This window comes from Sceloporus undulatus, chromosome 1 (genome assembly GCF_019175285.1).
Source record: "Sceloporus undulatus isolate JIND9_A2432 ecotype Alabama chromosome 1, SceUnd_v1.1, whole genome shotgun sequence".
Lineage (NCBI taxonomy): Eukaryota > Metazoa > Chordata > Lepidosauria > Squamata > Phrynosomatidae > Sceloporus > Sceloporus undulatus.
Window position 1 is genome coordinate 68,763,550 of NC_056522.1, and position 12,610 is coordinate 68,776,159.

Below are 12,610 nucleotides of genomic sequence, written 5' to 3' on the forward strand. Positions count from 1 at the left end.
ACACATGGGGGAGAGGGAGCAGAAAGCATTGCCACCAATAAAGTATTGAGAACTGATGCCAAATCCTTCCAGTAGTAATGCTTCTGATAATATAATGTAGCCAAGGAGGGCCAAGTCAAAATGTTCTGCTGCCTGAGACAACGAACAAGATGGCACCCCATGTACAAAACCCAAATGGAATGGTGATTAAGTCTTTCTTCAACAGTGATGATGGAATAATATCCTCCATGCCATTTGAAAGCTATTTTAATGCCTGCAGGGAGTTAAAAAGCCCAGCCTTTAATTTGGAGGCAGAAGGATGTTCAGTTGATGTGCTGAATGTATTTTGAATGAATCATGTGTTGAATGTATTATGTAAAAATTGATTTTAATTGGATTGCTTGTTTAATGCTTTTAAAACTTTTGCAGCATACATTATTCTATTTTAATTGATATTATAAGCCACTTGCATTCCATATTAAGAAAAGGCCAGATATAAATCAAATACATGCATAAATAAATAGGCACATAACTCTCTTTCCCCAACATATTTTCCCCTGCTGCTGCCTATGATCTGAGGTAAATGCCTATTGGTACAGCCAAAACTGTTTCCCCAGAAATACCAAGACAACATTACACCCATGGAAGCCACCAGAAAATGCAATCTTTCCATAGATTTTTCTCAGCAGAAGGACTCGATACTGGGTTCTAAACCTTGATCTGCCAGGCCCTTTAATTTCAGTGAGGTGCTGGGCTCTGGTGTTAAGCATCAGGCACTAAGGTGAACCTTGAAGATATAGGCCAAGGCCCGACATCAAGTATGCAGAACATAACACTCTGGATACATCTACACTGTAGATTTAATGTGCTTGACACCACTTTAACTACAATGGTTCAATGCTATGGAATTCTGGGATTTGTAGTTTTGAGAATTATTTAGCCTTCTTTCTCAGAGAGCTCTGCTGCCACAACAAACTACAAATCCTAGGATTCCAAAGGATGGAGCCAGGACATATAAAGCAGTGTCCAACTCCATTAATTCTGCAGTGTAATGGCAGCCTCTATTTGCATAGTTCCATGTCCTCCTCCTTACTTTGACAGACCTCTCTGCTTTTTTTGCTTACTGGTGGGGAAGGAAGGGGGAGGCAGTTCTGTTGATGAAGAACCAGCTTGTTTCAGCTCAAAATGGGAATATGAGGATGCACTCACAGATGGAGTGCACTCCCCCCCCCTCGCCACCAGCAGCCCAGACCAGCCACATCGTCATTGTCTGAATCCTTCCCTCTCCTGGGGCTTGACAGCTGCTGGGTGGGGGGTGAGGGTGGGGTTCAACAGAATTTTAAAAAACCCAATCCCAAACCCTTTACACAGTTCAAAAAGACAGACAAATGTATGTGTAAGCCACAGTTACGCATGCATATATCACTAACAGGATGTTATCTAACATGACTCCATTGGACTTTGGATTTCATTGGACAAGCCAGTGCTGTCTTGGGGCATGTCTCCTGCATTCTGTGGTACCTGAATCTGGAGCTTGAAAATGCTGTAAAATTTGGGAGGTACTCAAACTCATACTGTTGAGAGCCAGTGTAGTGAAGTTAATGTTAGATTAGGACTGTGAGAGGACAATGTTCAAATCCCTGCTTGGCCGTGGAAATTCACCAGATAACCTAAGATACATTCTCTCAGTCTCAGAGGAAGGCAATGGCAAACCTCCTCTGAACAAACTTTGCCAGGAAAAGCCTGTGATAGGTTTCCCTTAGGGTTGTCATAAACTGGGAATAACCTTAAGGCAAACAACAAATTCAATTCTGCCTGAATTTATCTAAACCTTTGCTGAGATCTTGCCTCTGCTCCTAAAATGATGCATATTCTATGTAATGGTGATGGTCACCTTCTGCGCCATGTTGGTCTGGCAGGATGTCTTAGTGAGGACATGCAAGGAAGAGAATAATATTAACTTCCAATTGTTGTTTAGCTGCTGGTGATGTTTTACTCCACCCTTTCTTCCTATAACATATAACTGCAGCTCCATAGAGAAAAGAAACCTGCTGATAGACATTTTGGGTGCATCAGTCCTCCAAATTTCAACAAGTTATGAGGCATGACAGTTAAACAGATTTTAAACTGCTTTAACTGTCTGCTGCAGACATGCCCCTAGGCTACAAGGCAGAGGGAATAAAAAAGGGAAGTTCTTTTTTAAAAAATACTTTGAAAGCTTCTGTTAGCTGCAGTGAGAATAACTGAAAATTAAGATTAAAGCTCAAATGTTCTGAAACACTTGACCACAAGTGATTACATGCCCTTATGCTGTAAAAAAGAAGAAGAGGAATGAGTTGAAGAAAAGATCTGTATTGTTTCTTCTTTTCTGTACAAGGAACCAATCCTTTAGTCCTCCTGTAGGCTTGTTTGGCAATAGAAACAAATGTGTATGACATTGCACATTTTTGTGGCTCACTTTGCCAAAGAATGAGTGCATCTCCTTTGCCTTTGCACAGCTAACCCTACATACAAAGAGAAGTTAAGACAGAAAACATCTTATAGGAAGGCATGAACAACAGTAGTGAATTTACATGCAAAAGAATAACCATGCTGTTTTTGAAAACAGTTCTAAAGTGATGTGGAAAGTTTAAGAAAAGTTATCTCCATATTATGTACCTTCCATGACTTTGATTAGATTCAGAATATAATAATAGCTATCAGGCATAGTTGCAGATCAGAGCAGGATTAGGGGACATAATGTGTACAAGAGGGCTGCAAGGGTGTTTTCATACTCCATCATCATCATCATCATCATCATCATCATCATCATCATCATCATCATCCTGGGGCTTGCAGCATGGTGGGGTACTAGAGCACAATGGCTGAGAATTATAAATACCCCTCCCTAAACATAAGATGGTACATAAAATCATGACAGTTAAGAGCTCTATAATTGTATTATGTGAAAGGGCTTCAGTTCCCATCAGACCTAGCTAATATAGCCAATGCTGAGCAATAATGGGAACTTCAGTTCAACAATGATGATGTATTATGAGAGGTGCAGTCCAATAGAGGCACATGTTCCCCATCCCTGCACTCTTGGAATAAAAGGGGAGCTGCATCAGTTTCTTTCTTTCTTGTAAGAGTAAGCTATTTCTCTTGAACCTGATATGGCATCTCTTCATACTATCAAAAGTGCCCAAAGATCAGATCCATTTCACCCATTTGCTGATGTACAAGCAACCTCTGCGTATGTGTGTGTGTGCGCGTGTATACCTTAAAGTCGTCTACTGACTTATAGGGAACCCATGAATTTCATAGGGTTTCCTTAGGCAAGAGTTACTCAGAGGTGGTTTTGCCAGTTCCTTCTTCTGAAATCTAGCCTATAAGACTGTTATTCTTTGGAGGTCTCCTATTCAAGTACTAACCAGGGCTGATCTTGCTTAGCTTTCAAGATAACATAAGATCTGGTGACTTTAGGGTATATAGGCCCTATTTGTTGATGCTGTTGTGGTGTGTCTTCAAGTAGTTTTCAAGTTTTCAACTTATGGTGACTTTAAGACGAATTTATCATGGGGTTTTGTTCAGAGGAGGTTTGCCATTGCCTTTTCCTGAGGTTGAGAGCATTTGACTTGCCCAAGGTCACCCAGTGAGTTTCATAGTCAAGTGGAGAATTGAACCCTGGTCTCCAGAGTTATAGCTCAACACTCAAACCACTATGCCACATTGGCTCCCAGCAGCCGTATTCACATGTCATGTTCCACATGCACACAACATATCCCTCAACTGTCCTGATTAGGGACTATCCTGATTAATCTTCTGTAATCCCACTTTTCCAGCAGCTTTTAAAAGGTCCCAATTTCTCTCTCCTTCAGCCACTTTCCCCCTTTCTGTGAAGCTTTTTTTCAATTGCTGCAAACTGAGTTAAAAGTACAAAAGTAGTTTGCGCTCAGTTAGCTTATGGTGAGATAAGAGGAGGCAGCAGAATATTGCCCTTCTCAGTAGACTCCAGCAAAAGCGAACTGCTGTAGCCTCTCCCAGCTTGTGTGTTCTTTCTCATTAATAATCTTTGCCATCTTGACCACACTCCAGTGTTGTTTGGCTGGCCACAAATTTCCCAGTTTTTGTCTGTGCAATGTTGGAGAGTATGGCATGCAATCTGTGTGCCATATACAGAAATATGTACTCTGCAAGATTGAGTGTAGCTCCAATGTAGGTGCCTGCTTATGCTTCAAATCACGCTATTCCTTACTCAAAGTGTCTGGGAACCCTTCTTCCTATGTCAGGCCCACATGACTTTTCAAAGCAGCAATGAATCAGTGGGCTAGGCATCATGCAGGTTTTTCCTAAACCATTCAGCTGTCAGCACCCTCTGCCAGTGATCAATGAGAAAATACGGTGCAAGCTTTCCTGGTTTTCATTTTTATCCAACTGTGCCAATGGACACTTTAAGACTCTGCCATAATAAGAAAAGATTTGTTCTGAGTCAGGTTGTGGAATCTCTAACCCTCTGTAGGCCCTTTCATAATGTACAATTCTAGCACTATGATTCCACTTTAATTGCTATGGCAACATGCACTGAAAACTTTGGGTTTGTAGTTTGAGAAGGCAAATAATAAAGGAATTCTGATTGTTCCTCCAAATAATTTATAGCAGATTTGGACAGGTAGTTTGAGCAATGTTTCATTTCATTGGGAGCAAGACAATTTGAACACACTGTGACTACACTTCTGCTTCTCTATCCTGCACTACTTTCTAAACCTTCCAAACAGACAGACAGACAGATAGACAGACAGACAATTGGAATATATGACTCCATATTGCTATTCTTATAATCACTTCAGTTTATAATGTTTATAAGGACTGACTAATTTTTTAAAATGCTTACATTGCCTTTGCCTTTAAAAGATAACTTGTGATCCAATGATTTTATGTGTTTTTTTTCCAGGGAAAAGAATGAATGCTGAGAACTGCCTTATGGCTTTCAATGGTCAGACAACACTGGCTCATCCAGCTCTATATGGTCTACTATACCAATTGGCTGGAATTTCAGACAGGAATTCTTCAGGATAGGAGTCTTTCACAGTCCTACCTGAAAATGTCAAGGACTGAAGCTAAGACATTCTTCATGCCAGTCAAATCCTCTAACATTGAGCTATAGACTTCCCCTGACAAAATGCTGATATGGATAAAAAAAAGAACACAAGCAAAAGAGATTTGCTTTGTTTTGTTGAAATTTGAACTATACAGTCATCCCTCCATATTTGCAGCTTTGATATTTGCGGATTTGATTATTCACAGATTTGATTAATATGTTCTCTCTAGGAATCTCTAAGTCCTCCAGTGCAACTCTATGGTCAAATTTAACTAAAAGATGCACTGAAAGACCTAGAGATTCCTAGAGAGAATACTATACTAGCATTTGTAGCTCCTCCAGTGCAGTTCTATGGTCAGTGTCTGTCAGATGTTGACCACAGAGTTGCTCTGGAGGACCTAGAGATTCCTAGAGGTGTCCTCTCAGGTAAAAACATAGTGTTTTTGTTATCTGCGGTTTTTTCATATTCACGGGGATCTTGTGCCCCTAACCCTAGCGAATATGGAGGGACAACTGTAATACCCACAATGAGACATTTGCACAGATGTCTTTTTGAGGCATTCTACGGTAACCTTGAGAAAACAGAAAGGCATGACCTGTCTCCAGGTATCATCACCACCACCTTGTTAACTGCCCTTGAATTGCCTCTGATTCATGGTGATCCTGTGGATGAGACATCTTCAAGGCCTCTATCCTTCCCATTCCTAGCCTTCTTATTTCTTGATTGCAGTCTCCATTCTGATCAGTCTTTGAGTCAAATCATGGGAAATCTTAACTATTTTGATTTCTTCATTATCTAGGTTGAATTTATGTACTTCCTCCATGGTCATTACTTTTGTTATCTTTATGCTCAACAGTAATAATAATAATAATAATAATAATAATAATAATAATAATAAGTTTTATTTATAAACCGCTATTCCATGTTGATCATAGCGGTATACAGGTAAAAATTGCAATATCAAATACAAAATACAGGATAAAAATTGCAATACATAAATAAAACTTCAATAAAAACATTTCAGAATACAGATTAAAACCATACATCAAATCCAGGCCAGCTAAATGTACTCGATAATGCTGTACATATAGGGGGGAGTCATATATCATCAAGGAGCATCGGGGAAGGCTTGCCGAAACAGGAAGGTCTTGAGTCTCTTTTTAGGGAGATCCAGGGAGGTGGCGGAGCAGAGTTCCTCAGGAAGGGTATTCCAGATCCCAGGGGCTGAGATAGAAAAGGCCCTTTGTGAGGTTGATACATATCTCGTTATCAGGATCCTCAACAGATTCTTCCCAGACGACCTGAGTGTGCGGGGTGGACTATACGGGGAGAGCTTGCTTTTGCCTTTTTTTCCTTGACTTTCCTTAGTAATTGTTCCAAGTTTATGATGTTTTCTGCCAGTAGTATAGTGTCATCTGCTGTATTAGATTGTTGATGTTCCATCCTCCTATCTTCACACCTCCTTCTTCTGAGTCTAAACCTGCTCTTTACATGATATTTTCTGCATACAGGTTGAACAAATAGGGTGATAGAATGCATCCTTGTCTGACTCCTTTGCCAACTGGGAACCAATTTGTTTCTCCATATTCTGTTCTAATAGTAGCCTCTTGTCCTAAATACAGATTTCTCATCAGGACTATCAATGTAGTGGCATTCCCATGACTCTGAGACCATTCCATAGCTTTTTGTAATTTATGTAGTCAAAGGCTTTACTATAGCCTACAAAGTACATGCTGATTTTCTTCTGAAATTTCTTGGTGCACTCCATCACCATCATCACATCATATTACCTTCCGGGTGCAGTACAAAGTGTTGATCATTACCTTTAAAGCCCTACATGGCTTGGGCCCAAGTTACTTGAGGGAACGCCTCACCCTACACAATCCACCCCACACTCTCAGATCATCCAGGAAGCAATTATTGGAATATGCTAAGACCAGGTTAATAACAACTTCCTACAGAGCGTTTACTACCGTAGCCCCCAAGATGTAGAATGACTTGCCGGAGGAGATCTGTCTTATTACCACCTTAGATGCCTTTAAGAAGGCACTTAAGATGGATCTCTTCCGACAGGCCTATCCACCCAATCTGTTATAAGAGAGTCAGAAATACTCCACCTCTATTTGTAATGATATGTATTTTAAATGATGATTTAGTCAATACATTGTATTGGTAATGGTTATATTGTTTAATTGAGTGTATTTTATATGACATTGTAGTTTTAATCTTGTAATTGTTGTTTTTATTGTTGTAATCCGACTTGATCTGCAGGGAAAGGCGGGAAATAAAAATAAAAATTATTATTATTATTATTATTATTATTATTATTATTATATCCCACCTTTTCCCCAGTTTGAGACTCAAGGCATCTTACAACAGTTAAAACAAACAGATAATTCACAGTATAAAAGTTAAAAACATAATGCATTCAGAAGAAGTATTTAAAAGTACAGCATTTTATTGTTGTGTGCCTTCTAATCATTTTTGATTTATGGCAATCCTAAGGCGAACCTATCATGCAGTTTTCAGACAGGACTTGCCTTTGCCTTCCTCTAAGAGAGCATGACTTGCCCAAAGTCATCCAGTGAATTTCCATGGTTGAGTGGGGATTTGAATTCTGGATGCTTAGTGTCATATTCCAATTCTCAAACTACTACACCACACAGGCTCTCTCAGCATATTATACAAGGCTTGTTTCCCCTTTTAAAAAAACAGTCTTGCTAGAATAAAAAGAATTTTACCCACTTACAGAAAGATGGACCGACAAGCAGGAATTCCCCTAAAGGGGACATGGGAATCTGAGAGACTAATGAAGGCAGTATGGTTCCACAACAAGTTCATTCAGAGTTAGGCATGCTTCTTAGGTCAGATGTGCGAACAGTGAGGTCACAGTCCAAAAATGCAGTTTACTCAAACACATACACAGATGACTGATGAGTGAAAGTTGAAGAGAAGATAAGCAGACAGAGAAATCTAGTTTTTCAGCTGCAACATAATGGAGTCGTTCAATTTTGAGGATAACATCTTGGAAGGGCTTGCTATAGATGGGCAGATGATCAGAAAATGCTGAATGCTAGAACAGCAGTTGTAATCTTAGGTCACCAATTGGTAGAGAACAACACCAACATTTCAAGCCACCATGGTATTCGGGACAGACAAGAGTAAGTAATTTTTCATACAGTACATAGATAAACTATGGAATCCACTGACACAAGATATAGTGAAGATTTCCACACCTGGTAAAACGTCTGTGAAACATCCCTGAAACGTGGAGGAAGTGCATGTGTCTGGAAGCTAGGCACACTTCCTCAATTGTCAGAGAATCACTGCTCCCTCTAGCAACCCTGAATCGTCACAAGGGGAGCAGATTTCCTATGAATGCAAAGTCTGCGTTCATAGGAAATCTGCTCCCCTGGAATGATTCAGGGACGCTAAGGAGGGAGTTGCATCCATGTATTTCTGGTCCGGAGCCTTCAGCTGAGGCTCTCTGACAAGGTGAAACTCAAATCCAAATGGACATAACATTTGTGGAAAAGAAAGTCTTCTCATGTAGTTGGCCTTTCCCCACTGCAGCCTCACAAGAAGCTTTTCCAGAACATTGAATGTACTAATTCGGGGGGGGGGGGGGGGGGGGCGGGGGAGACAGAGTTGAAGGTGGAAGCTGTAAAACTCAGGAGGAGGCAGCTTGTGATGTAGATGGGGAATCATAGAATCATAGAGTTGGAAGAGACCACTAGGGCCATCCAGTCCAACCCCCTGCCATGCAGGAAATCCAAATCAAAGCATCCCTGACAGATGGCCATCCAGCCTCTGTTTAAAGACCTCCAAGGAAGGAGACTCTATCACCCTCCGAGGGAGTGCATTCCATTGTCGGACAGCCCTAACTGTCAGGAAGTTCCTCCTAATGTTCAGGTGGAATCTCTTTTCCTGCAGCTTGCATCCATTGTTCCGAGTCCTGTTCTCTGGAGCAGCAGAAAACAAGCTTGCTCCCTCTTCAATATGACATCCCTTCAAATATTTAAACAGGGCGATCATATCACCTCTTAACCTTCTTTTCTCCAGGCTAAACATCCCCAGCTCCCTAAGTCGTTCCTCATAGGGCATGGTTTCCAGACCTTTCACCATTTTTGTCGCCCTCCTTTGGACACGCTCCAGTTTCTCAATGTCCTTTCTGAATTGTGGTGCCCAGAACTGGACACAATATTCTAGGTGGGGCCTGACCAGAGCAGAATACAGTGGCACTATTACTTCTCTTGATCTAGACACTATACTTCTATTGATGCAGCCTAAAATAGCATTGGCCTTTTTAGCTGCCGCATCACACTGTTCACTCATGTTCAACTTGTGGTCTACTTGGACTCCTAGATCCCTTTCACACGTAGTTTCATTCAGCCAGGTGTCACCCATCCTATATCTGTGCATTTTATTTTTCCGCCCTAAGTGCAATACCTTACATTTCTCCGTGTTGAATTTCATTTTGTTAGCTTTGGCCCAGCTTTCTAGTCTATTCAGGTCATTTTGAATCTTGATCCTGTCCTCTGGGGTATTAGCTATTCCCCCTAATTTGGTATCATCTGCAAATTTGATAAGTATGCTTCCAATTCTGTCATCCAGGTCATTGATAAAGATGTTGAATAGCACTGGGCCCAGGACAGAGCCCTGTGGGACCCCACTGGTCACTTTTCTCCAGGATGAAAAGGAGCCATTGTTGAGCACTCTTTGGGTTCGGCCGGTCAACCAATTACAGATCCATTTAACAGTTCCTTTGTCTAGCCCACATTTTACAAGCTTGTTTGCAAGAATGTCATGGGGAATGACCAATTGCAAGAGCAAATCTCTGCTTAACAAAACTTAATAATAATAATAATAATAAAATTTATTTATGTTTCCCTGCCTCTCCCATTGGATCGAAGCAGGGTTACAGACTATAAAAACCATTACAAAAACTGTTATAAAAATATAAAACAATTCAAGAATACAACCTCTATAATACACAATCATATAACATACATATCCAGGGTAAGGCAGAGAATCGATAACAACCAGCATGAATATCTTTATTCTTCAGGGGGGGAAAGCTTGACAAAAGAGAATGGTTTTGAGTCTCTTTTTGAATGTTTCCATGGGGGTCATAAGACGGAGCTCCTCAGGAAGACTATTCCAGATCTGCGGGGCTGCTATTGAAAAGGCCATCTGGGACGTGGAAACATATTTGAAGGATGGTGTTTCCAACAGATTCTTCCCAGATGTTCTGAGTGTGCGGGGCGGATCATATGGGGATCAAAACTTGGGACACGATCCAGCACCTTCAGATTTTGAAAGCATCTAAAAAATAATGGGTGCTATCTAAAGCCCCATTCCCACTCACCCATTTGCCCTGGGTGGAACTGGGCAGATCCGGTCACCCCCCCCCCCCGCCGCCACCTTTGAATCTGCTCAGAAACAAGTGCCCACTATGTTTTACCTCAATCGGGGTAATTTACCCCTCCGAAGTTCACATTTGTGGTACCGGTTTAAAATGAAGGCTCCTTTGCTGTCAATCAAATTCACTTCTGCTTTCATCAAAGGTGACATTTCCTACAGCCATTGGCCAACTGAATGGGTGCTTTCCCCCCTCCTTTTTAAAAAAAAACTGGCAGCAGTGTGTGTATATTCTGTCAACCTGTCAAATTTAAAAACCTCCAGGTTTGTGTGTGTGTTATTATTATTATTATTATTATTATTATTAAATTTTATTTCTAAAGCGCTGTAATTATACACAGCGCTGTACAAAGTCGGTAAAATTAAAGAGAATATAAAAGCCTGCCCAAGGCGTACATTCTAAAATAATAACAATTAAAAGAGGAATAGATAAAAATACCATATAGAAAAGAAAAAACAAATTAAAAACATCAAATATCAAACAAGTCACATCACATCAAATATTGTCAGACAGCCAGATGACAATCACAAATTCCCTGAGAACGCTTCCCTAAACAATATGGTTTTCAGCTCAGCCTTAAAGCTGGTTAGGGAAATGATGAGCCCTGCATGCAGAGGAAGAAGGTTCCAGGAATGAGGGGCAGCAAGAGAGAAGGGACGGATCTGGGACGGGGCAGAGGAGATCCTGGGTTGATAGAGGAGACTTTGGCTACCAGAGTGGAGAGTGCGAGTAGGGATGTAGGGAGAGAGAAGATCGGTTAAATAAAGAGGGGCCAGCCCATGCAGGGCTTTAAAGGTGAGTAGCAAAAGTTTGTACCTGATGCGGAAAGGAAAAGGGAGCCAGTGAAGGGAGGACAACAGAGGGGTGTGTTGTGTGCATTTGGGTCACTACAGATTATGGCAGCCCTAAAATGACCCCATCCTGGGGTTTTCTTGGCAAGATTGGTTCCAAGGAGATTTGCCATTGCCTTTCCCCTGAGGCTGAGAGAGTGTGACTCCCCCAAAGTCATGGGTTTCCACATGCCAGCCTCCTGCCTCCCCTTCGCTTGCAGCCCAATGCTACCTCTGAAGCCTCCTCCCATGCCATCCTCTTCCAATAATAATAATAATAATAATAATTCCTCACCCAGAATGCCATCTCTGCATCCTCTTGCTTTGCTACCCCAGAATGCCTCACATAATAATAATAATAATAATAATAATAATAATAATAATAATAATAATAATAATAATTCCTCACCCAGAATGCCATCTCTGCATCCTCTTGTTTTGCTACCCCAGAATGCCTCACATAATAATAATAATAATAATAATAATAATAATAATTCCTCACCCTAGAATGCCATCTCTGCATCCTTTGCTTTCTGCCACCCCAGAATACACATATGTAGCAAAAGCATTCTGTATCAATTTGCCAAATTGAAAGAGAAACATTTGTAACATTCGCATTGTAGCACTTGCATATAAGAAATATTTTTTTTTAAAAGACTCTTGCAAAGCCATGCCAGGAGCAAGCAAATGAAAGGGAAATGTAGCACAGGCAGTCACATTCTATCTATATGTATCAATAGAACTATTCCCATAGTTTGTCAAAAATAAAAATACAAAAAGAGAGAGAGGAGAGAGAAAGCTGCCTGCGAGAGGGAAAGCATGTTCTGCTCTCTGCCCTCCCTCTGACCTAATCCCTCCCTTGAACTTGACCCTTCATCCTGCTCCTTCCTCCCCCTCCTCCTCCTCCTGCACCCTGATTCTGCCCTTCATGGCACCCTTCCTCCTCCTTCTTCAACCCAATGAAGGGGAGGCATGTTCCGCCCTCTGCCCTCCTCTGACCTAAATCCCTCCCCTGAACTTGACCCTTCGTCCTGTTCCTCTAAATTTAGGAATCCTTTTTTTTTTTTTTGGTCTTGTTTCTTTCTTCCAGAGTTTGGAAGACACTAACACTGACCATTAATGATAACACCATAACACATTCATTAAAAATAACGTAAGTCCTGCTTGACATGTATTAAATACATTGATATTTAGGGACAATCTTGTGTTTTATCTAAAACCTTTACCTCACAGTTGCTTTCATACAGTTCAATAAATGAAGTATGACTCTACACCTTAATTATTCAAGTGTGGTGATGGCA